Raw genomic sequence first — 10,894 nt, 5'->3', positions numbered from 1 at the left:
TCCCTCAGACATCTCACTGCCTGTCATCCTTCTTGGACCTGAATGTACTGCTGAAGAGGAACATCTGGGCTACTGTGTTGTGCCATGTCTTTGTTTTTCTACTTCACAACTGATAAAGAATCAGAAGAAAACAGTTAGGAACAACTTGACCTCCATAAGTTTAATTGACCTTAATAAGATTAATTATATCCTTTGGTAGGCAGATTCTCAAAAATTTCCTTCCCAAGGATGTTACAAATCAAGCTAAGAATATATGCAGATTCTTGCATATTTCTGACAATCAGGGAAAGGACATCTTTTGATGAAGGACAACCTTTGTAATTTGAGAGGAGATCTGCATTATGTCAGGATAGTAGCTACAAGGCAGTCCTTTCTGTTTCAAGAGATCTATTAACAAAGGATGTATATGACAAGGAACAATTTGTCCTCCAAAGTTTTCCTCTATAATAAAGATACAGTAAATGCCTGCTTCTGGACAGACAATCTGAAGTGCAAGTCTCTCCTGTTCTGGAAGACTGTGCTAAGCCTCAGGGTCATTCATATTCATGCTCTCCCTTTGGCTGATTAAATATATATATATATATATTTTAATACAAGAGGGGGTCATTTGAGAATGACTTCCTACTCCTCTCATATAGTCCAATAAATAGGCAAGATCTGTAGAAGATAAGATGTTAAATTGCTGCAGGCACAACTTGCATTTTAATGTAAGTTCTCAGTACTTTGCGTAAGCAATCTGCCCACTGCTTACCATGGGTGGAGCAAGGGAATCTCCTGCTGCCAGGTGACTTGTGAGAAAGGTTTGGCTTAATTGGCTAAGGAGGGTTTGTAAGGGATTACAACTTTATGACAAGGGATTAATTTAGATGATAATAATACAGTGTCAGTTAGTTTTGGTTCAGGATTTTTTTTTTTTTTTTTTTTTTTTTTTTTTTTTTGTAATCTTTTGTGCCAGGAAAGCAAAATGTGACTTCCTTTGGAACTGCAGTCTAAATACAAGATGTCACGAATTTGAAAGTTCAGTTAGGAAATTCCTCTTGACTTAAGTATGTGTTGCAACCCTGAAATTATAGGTGTCCTTGAAAATTCAAGAGAGAAGAATACAAAGATTTCTATTCCGTAACTCTCAGTTTTCTATCAGATATAAGTAAGAGATGTTATTTCTGTATGTTTCTAACGTGTACATTGAAGTACCTTCCAGTTCTTTACAAAAGAGGCATACAATGCTGTGTGCTAGGCAGCCTGGTAGATTGATCAGGGATGTGAGCAGACACTGACATTCCCTAGGGGAGCGCCTTGTCTAGCTGACTCTGCTCTCTCCTTGTGGGTCAGCTTAAGAGAAGTAGTTCACAGACCCACCTGTCACAGCAAGATGAATCCATTTACTGCTCATTCACAAAGCACACAACAGTGGGCACTGTGCAAGGTTTGATGTTCCCACAGAGAGCAGTGACTTGAATTGACAGTCGGGTGTCTGAGTTTTGCTCATTTAGATCCACATGATGGAAATGCTTTCAAATCTGTGCATGGGCTTGCACCGGAGCATGGGGTGCGATGGGAGCTGGCTGCTGCACAGCCTGGCGGTGCCTACAGGACCCAGGGAGAAGCAGGCTGAGCCTCAGCTTTGCAGTCCGTACACATCAGCAAAAGGCATCCAGCACTGTGGGGTGTGCAGTACAGACACTTTTCAATTCGGAGGGTGTTCCAATGTGCACACAGCTTGGTGTACAAACCGAGGGAGGATCTGGTGTGGGTCCAGTACAGCTGGATTGCTGTGTCCCTTCTCTTAGCATGGTAAAATCTACCTATTTGTAATTCCTTCCTGTTTACATTTCTTAACGTTTCTGGTTCTCAGATGGCACTAGCTAGAAGACCCTGCTATGGGAATGGTGAAAATATGCTCCTAATAGCTTCAGCATGCAGGACAAGTTATGGCGGTGAAGTTTTTATTTTTATTTTTTGTCTTTATTCTTATTTCCCCTCCAGGAACCAAGAAAAGACTTGAGATGAAATCATGGTCGTGCTAAGCTCACCAAGAGCTGTGCCACTGACTTCAGTGTGGCTGGATTTCATTCTGAGTCACAGCACTCGTTGTGTTCTCTCCTCCTCGGTGGCAAAACTGTGAATGAGCATGGCATGTTTTGAATTAATCCCAATTTCTTCTGTCAAAAATGAGAATATATAGTATAGCTTGAACTGAATCTCCTCCTTTCACAGTATAATTTTGAATTTTTCTTCCCATCTAGTGTTATCTGGCATCCCGGTTGAAAAATTATGCATCTGGAAAGCAGCTGACTTTGATTTGGAAAAAGAGAAATACTTTTAACATGTCATTTCACTTAACATCTTTGATGTCCAAACGTGCTCAGCTTTCTAGATCAGAACTGAGAGAATACAGTAATATATAGTCATTAACATTGAATTAGGCAGTGTGTTAATTGTCAGCTAGCACTGGGAACAGATGTGTTTTTGTAGAACGGTGGGCTAAATGCATTGGTTTTTTTAATACAGCTTCTGTCTGGATCATCAATCTCTCTTAGAATTCCCTTCTCCTTTCTACCACCTTGTGTAACTGCTCTATTTTGTACAGCCAAGAAAGAGCACATATCTTTCACTGGAGCTCACAACTCCATCTCAAATTACAAAATGTCCCTGACTATTCAGCCTTTTGAAAAAGCCGTAAATAGAGATATAACTTACCTAGCAACAAAAAGTAGATCTCCATAATGCAGCCTATGAACACAGTGAGTTTATTCAGTTATGTTTCTGCCGTAGCTCTTATTTTCCTGTTGTTAATCTTAAAAAAAAAAAAAAAAAAAACTACAGAAAAAGCCTTTTCTCAACTAGTGTTAAGAAATCATGCTGATAACTGTGCAGGAAACAAATTGTCTAAGCTTCTGAAATTAACATACTAGGTAGAGTTTTGGCTGTACCAGGTGAAAACAGAACGGAATAAATATGAAGTTTTGAAAATGTCACTTTTTCTGTTGAGCACTGAAGTATAATCTATATCCTTTAGCTCATACAGCTATACTTAGTGAATGTTTTTATAAACACGCTTAGGGGTTTTCTTCCTGAGCATTTTCCTTTCCCCTTTCAGCTTTCAATGTCCAGCACACAGTAATAAAAGAAGTACAATGAGAATGAAAGATGTAGACAAAAAGGAAGGAGAATGTGTTTTTTCCATATCTTAACATTAAAGAGGCTTTTATTTTTTTCTGGAGAGCTTTTAAAAATATTTGAAGCATTTGCTTCATCTGTACTAAAAGCAGCAGATGTATTAATTTTAAGTTGGTTTTGTTCCAGATTTAACCTTGTTGAAAATTATGATGTGTTAGAAGATCTCCTGTCTATTTAAGGTGAAAATCCTCCTCTTTGACAAAAGAAACATATTACCATTTGAAAGGTTGGTCAGCATTTTTGCTTACACACCTACCAGGTAGTAATGACCATGTTGATCCTTCTTTTGATTGCTGAAGGCTTTTATGAATGCACTGATACTAGTTAAAGATGATGCTCAGTGCTGACTTTCATATAACGCTTTCATGAAAGTGCCTTTGAGAATGAAAGCGGTGGCCGGATTCTGATCTCTCTTCTTCAGATCTTACACTATTGGATTTTCATTTCCTAAATCAATGTGATAGAAAAGAAAATTATGCTCATTCTTGGATTATGCTTGAAATCTGAGGCTATTTCTAAAGAAAACATTGTTAGAGAATTTTTTTCATTCAATTTAATAAGTTAAAATGACCTCTTTCTCTAGTGGAGCTAGCTGAATTGCAAAGCTTAGTGTCCTTTGGAAAAGTTCCAGGAAGAAAAGTCACCCTGCAGAGTTTAAGTCTCAGCACAAAGCAAACTAAGTCCACTGTACTTGAACTTTAACTGCATTTATCATTAGGTCTTGGGTCCTAAATATGTGTAGATAGAGAAAGCCAGTATTTGGCTTGTGTTTTGGACATGTTTCCAAAGCCTTAACACATGAGAAACTTAATGTCAGTATTCCAACAAGTAAAAATGGCAGAGAGGACCTTTCCCATTCTTTCCTGATGTTTCAAGAGTAACAAGTAGTAGAACACATTAAGAAGCTCAGCCTGGCCATAGTGCAGGCTCTGCACCAAGCAGCCACGCAACACCCAGGCCTTCTTCAGCCTCCAGGGGCCTTCAGCCCCATCCCCTTCTGCTCTCGCTTGCTGAGTGGGGCAAGGGGTCTCCAGAATATTGTTGCATCCTCCATGTAGCCTGAACATTCAGACGTCTCTGCCCACCGCCTTACTTACCGCACAGGAAAAGACAGTAAAATGGGACAAACTCATCTGGCACCGATCTCCTCGCTCTGGTGACCAGCGGTAGAACTTGAGAGAATATCAGAAAGCTGAAACAGGGTAGGGTAAGGTTGGGTTTTGGTCAGGAAATGGTTCTTCACCAGAAGCTGATCAACCACTGGATCAGGCTACCCAAGGCAATGGCCATGGCAGCAAGCTGCTGGAGTTTAAGAAGCATCTGGAAATGCTTTCAGTCATGTGGTCTGATTTTTGGGTGGTGCTGTGTGGAGGCAGGAGTTGAACTCAGTGATCTTTACGGGTCTCTTCCAACTCAAGGCATTCTATGAATCTACAAAAGTTCCCACGCACAGAAGGCACCACGGCATCTGCACTAACATTTCTGCTTACTTTTTTGACTGGAGTAGAAACAATGTTTGCACAGTCGCAGAACATTACTGGCATCATTATTTCTTGCAGAAAATCACGATTCTTAGAGAAAATGTTGGTTTTTCAGGTCCTTATTTTCACAGTATGGCGTTCTGTAGGATTTTTCAAAAAATTGTTAGTTAAGTGAAAAGAAGACAACTGCCATAGGTATGTCCTTTGTGGCCATTGAAAGGATGTATTGCGACTTCGACATTTAACAGGTTTAACAGTGCTATTTTTGATAAACAATTTTATGGCAGCATGGTTTTGTCTTGAATGACACAGCTGTAGTCTAGGAAACTAAACATATCTTTCCTAGTGTTGTTGTTTGTCAGAGGAACATTTTCAATGCTCACATATCTCTGTATTTTTAACCCACCACAAAATGAAAAATTTTGTATGATGACGGCTTCGCGGTCTCTTGGTTTGTGTGTATCAGAAAGAAATTAAAATACAGACACATGCTTAATAATAACTCAATTGAACATAACGTTTTATCATTGTCATAAGTATTGGTGGAGGAATCCATCAACTCTTCAGATTTCCATACAAGTCAATTTGCTGTCTTCAGAACGTAACGCTAATGGCACTCAGTGTACACACTGTAATCCTTTAAAATAATGTGCATGGCAAACGGATATGCTCTCATGCATTAATAATTTAAAAGTTAATTTTAGGTACTTACTCAATACGATTAACGATGGATCAGCAGTCTTCTCCAGAGGCACGCTTAAAGGAAGAGCATGCTGGAAGCCCGCCAGGGGCTGCCTGTGGGATGGTTCCAAAACACCTGAGCTCTATCCTTCTAGTCTTGCTCCAGCACTGGATGTAGTGTATGCATGCCCAACAGCAGACTGTGATGTTAAGGTTTCATACACGAAGTGCTTATCAGGCCGAGGTATCAGAATGTTGGGAAAGAAGAGGTGTATTTTGGAGGACAGGAACTCCTGAGTGCAGCATTGAGGCGCCTCAATGGTTGACTGGCTGGCTGACTGATGTCCTTCCACCTACCTTTTTTGGAGGACTCCCCATATTGCCAAGCTGAAGGGTGATCCTCTGGGGTGGAAATACAGGTGACAACAAAGCATGTCAGTATCGTTATGCGGCTAAAGGATGTGCCAGGGCAAAGAATGTTAAACAGTGTGCAACAGAGGCGAGCACCAAAATCTTTGGCCTTGCCTATGGTAGGAGAGAAGCACAAACTGGTGATGGGGAAGCCCACGGCAAAAACCCTGGCCAAGTCCAACAGGTACTGCTTATACTTTGTATGTGATTAAATATAGTGTGGGCATGTGTGACCATGATGGCAGGTATGCAAGTCCTGGTACCAGACAGGTTGGAGGTGACTCCATTTCCAGAGCATGAGCAATGGCTAGTGGAAAGTCAGGGCAGGCCAAGGTGGCAGTGGGATGACAGAGGTGACCTGGGGCCAGGACATGGCAGTAATACAGGACGGTATGGATGCCAACACTGTGTGGACATCTGGGAGGTGGCCAGAGGCAGAGAGCGGTGCCAGGAATGGCCAGAGATTGACTGGTGTGATGTGTGTGAGGAAATGGAAAGGTATGGAGCTGTCAGCAAGAGAGCAAGCAAGAGGAAGAGCTGAAAACATGGAGATGGGGGAGGAGGGCTGGTAGCAAAACCATTCTCTTAAGTACAGTGAGGTACAGCTAAAGAGGAAGGCAGAATGAGAGCAAGGGAGGCGATGTATCACGTTACATTTTCAAACACACTGCCACCGGGATGCGACTGTGTGGCTTAGAGTAAGTGCACGGAGGTTCCTCCTGCTTCCCCTCGGTTCCTTCCATAGCGCTGGCCACTCTGTAGGAGGCAATACTCTGCACCTCGGGATGCGCTGAGGTTAGTGATGCTCTGAGGGAAGCGCTCAGCTTTGCTCTCGTAAGAGCTTTCTCTCGGTCCGGGATCGCTCGGAGCTCCGGCGGGGCTCGGAGGTGACACCCAGGGAGCGCGCAACGAGCGCATCCGGCAGCAGCAGCTCGCAGCGCGGCTGGCAGCGGGACGGTCGCGGCGCTGCGCGGCACGGAGAAGCGCTCCGGCAGCCCATCCCCGAGCCGCCGGGACAGGTTGGAGGGGGAAAGCAAGCACAGGGCGCGCAGAGCGAGGTTCAAGAACGGGTCCCCGAACAGCTCCACACTCGTAGATACCCCGGAGCGTCCCTTCGGCTCCCGCAAAGCACGCTCCCGCTCTACCTGTGCGCGTGCTTTTGTTCGAGGCCATCCGGCCCGGACACACCGTGCCGAAGGGCGCTGCGGCGGGGCGGGCGCCCGACCCCTGCCCTCGGCGACGGCACGGCGGCGGCGGGACGCGGGCCGGGGCTGCGGCTGCGTGCGGCGGGGGCGGGCGCGGGGCGGGGCGGGGCGGGGCGCCGGCGGGAGTCAGCTGGGCGCGGGGCGAGCGCGCGGCGGCGACGGGGCGCCGTTAGCAGCGGGAGCGGTGGCGGCAGCAGCGGCGCGGGCAGAAGTTTTCTCCGCAGAGCCCTCCCGCAGCCCGGGGCCGCCTTAGGTAGGCGCGGAGGTCCCCAGGCGCGCTGGGTGTGTTTTTGTTTTTATATTTTTAATTGTAATATATATATATATATATATATACATATATATATTGTTGCTTCCTAAGATTTTTTTTCTTTTTCTTTTTAATTTTTATTATAAGTTTTGCTTTCCGAAACTCGTGCTCTGTGCGAGCTCCGCCGCCCCAAAGACCACTCTCCATCGCCACCGCAGCCGCGCACGACCCCTTCCTCCGAGCCCCGGAACTCGGCGGGCCGCGGGCGGGCGGGTGCTGGCCGGCAACCCTGCAGGTAAGGGCCGGGGGGAGCCGGGGGGCGGTGCCGGGGCCGCGGGGCGGCTTTGCCGGCTTCTCGGCGGCAGAGGCCGGAGAAGGAGAAGGAGGAGGAGGAGGAGGGGAGCAGACTTCCTTTTCCTGGGGCCGCTGGCGCCCCTCACCGAACCCCGTGCCCGCGGGCAGCGGCCCGAGTCGGCCTCGGCGTGGGAGCGGGCTGCGGACCTGTCCCGGTAACTCGTGGCCGCGCTGCCTGCTGCTGGCGCCCGGCGGCTGGGGGGGCCGTTGGAGCCTTCCGAGCACGCGGCTCTCCCCTCGTGTAACTGCGGGAACGCCGCTGTGGCATCTCTGTAAGCACAGTTTGCAGTTAATGGGTTTGGCAGGCGAACTCGTGCAGAATCCTCCTGCCCACTTGTGCTGCTGAAGTGCCAGAGCCCCCGCCCCCCTTTTTCCCTGCTCTTCTTTGAAGCCTCACATAACTCCGTACTGCCAGCAGGACGGAAAGTGCTGATTCAGCAGCCCGGAGCCCTGCTCCATCTGAAGTGGTGGTCTGCCGAACGCGTTCCTATTTGTCGAAGCGGGAATATGTGCTGCTGGTGTGTCAGAGCGGCGCTGATTGGGTTTTCTCAAACAGCCCCAAGAATGTGCCTTACTTTTCCCTAGGAAAGACTGAATAAAGGGAGGGAAGGGGAGAACAACCAGCACTGAGGTGGCGGGATGTGGGGAGCCACTACATTGAGATGGAGCATGATGCCCCATAAAGGTGCTGAGCAGTTCCTCGTTTTAACAAAGACTTGGTGGGGTGTGCAGCGATGATGCCCTAATGCTCCAGCTCAATCTATTCCTGCATCCAGAGGCTCATTGTACTTAGAGCACTAGAAAAGGTATGGAGAAGGGCAGCGAGGCTAATCCTGGGATTAAAAGGAGTGAGTTATGAGGGCAGGTTTTAAAAAAAAAAAAAAAAAAAAGGCATATGGAGATTAGAAAACCTTCGTGGAAAAGGAAAATGTGCTGGAAACTTGATGTGATGGCTCTGGCTGTGCTTTCTGGCCATCCAGGTGCTGGGAGGGAGCTGGGCTGGCAGTGTGCTGCTCTCTTCGAAGAGCTCACCTAACGGCACAGCATGAGAGCAGAGCTGAGCAGGAGCTGTGCTCCTCTGGCTGGCTTTGCATGGTTACGTGCTGATACTGAGGACTCGCTTTCTCTGAACCAGAATGCTTTAAAATTCTATGTGGCGCAAAGCAAACAATAAAGCCTGGAAAGTGGTGTTTGTTAGCCTTGTTCCAAGTGGCAAATGGACAGACGGTGGACCCTGGTGCTTCATACAGTGGTCGTTTTACCATGTTATACTCTGATTTATTTTCTTTGCTTGGACTTTATTTGTTCTTAAAGTAGGTCTTGTTTGCCCTGGCTACCTGTTAAAGATCTTGTGGTACTTCATGTCTTTCCTTGGTTTTGTTAATCAAAATATCCCCTCCCTTACTGCTGTGTGAGTTGGCTTTTATCCTTAGATATGGCCACACCTGGATTTCAGTAGTGTACTTCTATATGTTTTTATTGTACGATCCAAAAGTGCTGCCTAAATACAAATCTGTTCCATAGTTCTGCTTAAGACTATACCATGTGCTTTGTGAATAAAACAAACACTTGCAACTCTATCTTGCAAGTACCTAAATGGCTCTGACTCTAGCAGGAACTGTCACAAAGGTTTACAGATCTTTGGTTGTGTTCTCAGCAGCACTCTGAGAATAAATGGGCTAAAAGTATCTGGATCTCTTTGGCAAAGGGATTCTTTTGACGTGGGGAGTTCCCAGCTGGCAGAGGAAAGGCATAGCTGGGTCATGTGCCATTTCTGCCAGCAGCAGTAGAGTATTGTACAGGGAGCTTGTTTCCTGACACTTTTGAACTATCAGATGTCCCTCTAGACAGCAAGAAATGGGCAGCTTACCCCTGCACACACAGCTATAGAATTGAGTGGAAGCCTGCACAGTGTGGCATGGGATGGGACAGTGCTGTTGTATCCCAATCTGTGCCATGGGCATAAAGGTTTATAGTGATGTGTGAAATGAGGACAGGTTTGTAGGCAGAACTCTTTCTTAAACCAAAGAGCTCTCTTGTGGGAGGTGGAGTGTGGGGGAAATATACTCAAGGACTTTTTTTTTTTTTTTTTTTTTCAGAGGCAGAGTAATGCTGGAAGCTTGGGAGGTGGGAGATGGATGGGTGCCTCTTTGATAACCAGTGGTGTGCATTTTTAGGATGCACTGAAGTATTTGGTCAGGTTCAAATTTCAGTAGTTACAGCAAACAGTGTGGGGGGAAAAAACCTTGTCAATTTCTGCATGGTATACCATGGAAGCCTGAGATTTGTTTGGATTGATTTCGAGCAAAAACTATTGGGAATGGTGGTTCTGCTGTGTTCCTGGATCTTCTTATTCTAAATCTCTATGTGAACTTTGTTAGTGGGCAGCAGAAGTGCTTTTCTTCATTTTAAGCCTAAAATTTTGTGAGAGCTAGGACTGAGGAAGCCCACTTGTCTTTGGGTTTGTCTCATGATTCTTTTCCTTTGTCAAATACATCATGAGCTCTGACAAAACTATTCTTGTCAGTGTTTGTAAAGGGTTCTTATATATCGAGTGCAGTTGTGCAGGGTCCAAGGGCCATGTTCCTTGCATGGGTCCACCAAGCCTGCTGTTTTCTCAAATGGGAAAGGTAATTCCAGAGACCTGTGCTTTTGTCAAGCTTGCATGAAATTTGCCAAATGGCTTGTTTACAGGGTGATTGCATAAGCCTCCTTCTGTAGGAAAGCAGGCTAAGAAGTAAGGGTTGTTTTTCTTGGAACTGAGATCTGCTCCTGGACATGTCCAAAATACTACAGTTGCTAGTCTACCTGAGGAAATCTAGGAATGGAGATCTTTTTCCTGAAAGGTGAAACTGAGATCTCTTTAGGAACTATGAGGTTGACAAGCAGTCTTTCTATGAGCATTGAACTTTACTTATCCCTATTTACTTATACCTGCTGCTCAGGAGAGCTCTTTACAGCCTAAACTAGGCTGTGGTGAAGTAGTCGTTTGCCATCATTGTTCTCCCAAACCAGTGGCTATTGTAAGAAGTAATAATTGTCAAGTAAGCAGATGTCACATTACTACTTTCTTTCTGTATACTTGCTGAACTGTACACTTCTGAACTTGTCCTTTGCCAAATCTTTCCAATTCTCATACCATCTGTTGAATTGGATGATTTCTTGGACAACAGTTTTCCTACTAGCCCAGTATGACTTCTCTATTGTGTTGTGGATATGGGGAGATCTATCCAAAGGAGCTAGAATCCACTGTGACTACAGTATAAAAGGAAACTTTTGATCAGGGCAGTGCATCCTGTCTACAAGCAGATTTAAGCTCTTCAGTGATGGAA

At 45.5% G+C, this 10,894-nt stretch overlaps 1 protein-coding gene and 1 long non-coding RNA gene across 3 annotated transcripts in view; one reads left to right on the top strand and one right to left on the bottom strand.

Annotated features, from left to right (window-relative positions):
• Positions 1-904: 904 nt before the first annotated feature.
• On the bottom strand, positions 905-7,035 carry LOC104910180 (uncharacterized). Its single transcript, XR_792874.4, has 3 exons — positions 3,437-7,035; positions 2,701-2,797; positions 905-2,119 (listed from the first exon to the last, which is right to left on the bottom strand). It is a non-coding gene; the product is annotated as an uncharacterized LOC104910180 (long non-coding RNA).
• A 22-nt stretch (positions 7,036-7,057) lies between these two features.
• The window catches only part of GRB10 (growth factor receptor bound protein 10), a 138,231-nt gene continuing 134,394 nt past the window's right edge, over positions 7,058-10,894 (top strand). The window contains exons 1-2 of one of the 2 annotated variants that reach the window (XM_085220499.1): positions 7,058-7,211; positions 7,356-7,503. The gene's annotated coding sequence lies outside the window, so the exon portion shown is untranslated. Of the gene's footprint in view, positions 7,241-7,355; positions 7,504-10,894 lie in introns of both variants that reach the window. The other variant, XM_085220500.1, reaches the window with a different exon arrangement.

This window comes from Meleagris gallopavo, chromosome 3 (genome assembly GCF_905368555.1).
Source record: "Meleagris gallopavo chromosome 3, MGAL_WU_HG_1.1, whole genome shotgun sequence".
Classification (NCBI taxonomy): domain Eukaryota; kingdom Metazoa; phylum Chordata; class Aves; order Galliformes; family Phasianidae; genus Meleagris; species Meleagris gallopavo.
The sequence above is the reverse complement of the archived record's forward strand: the minus strand, read 5'-3'. Positions and strand labels throughout refer to the sequence as shown.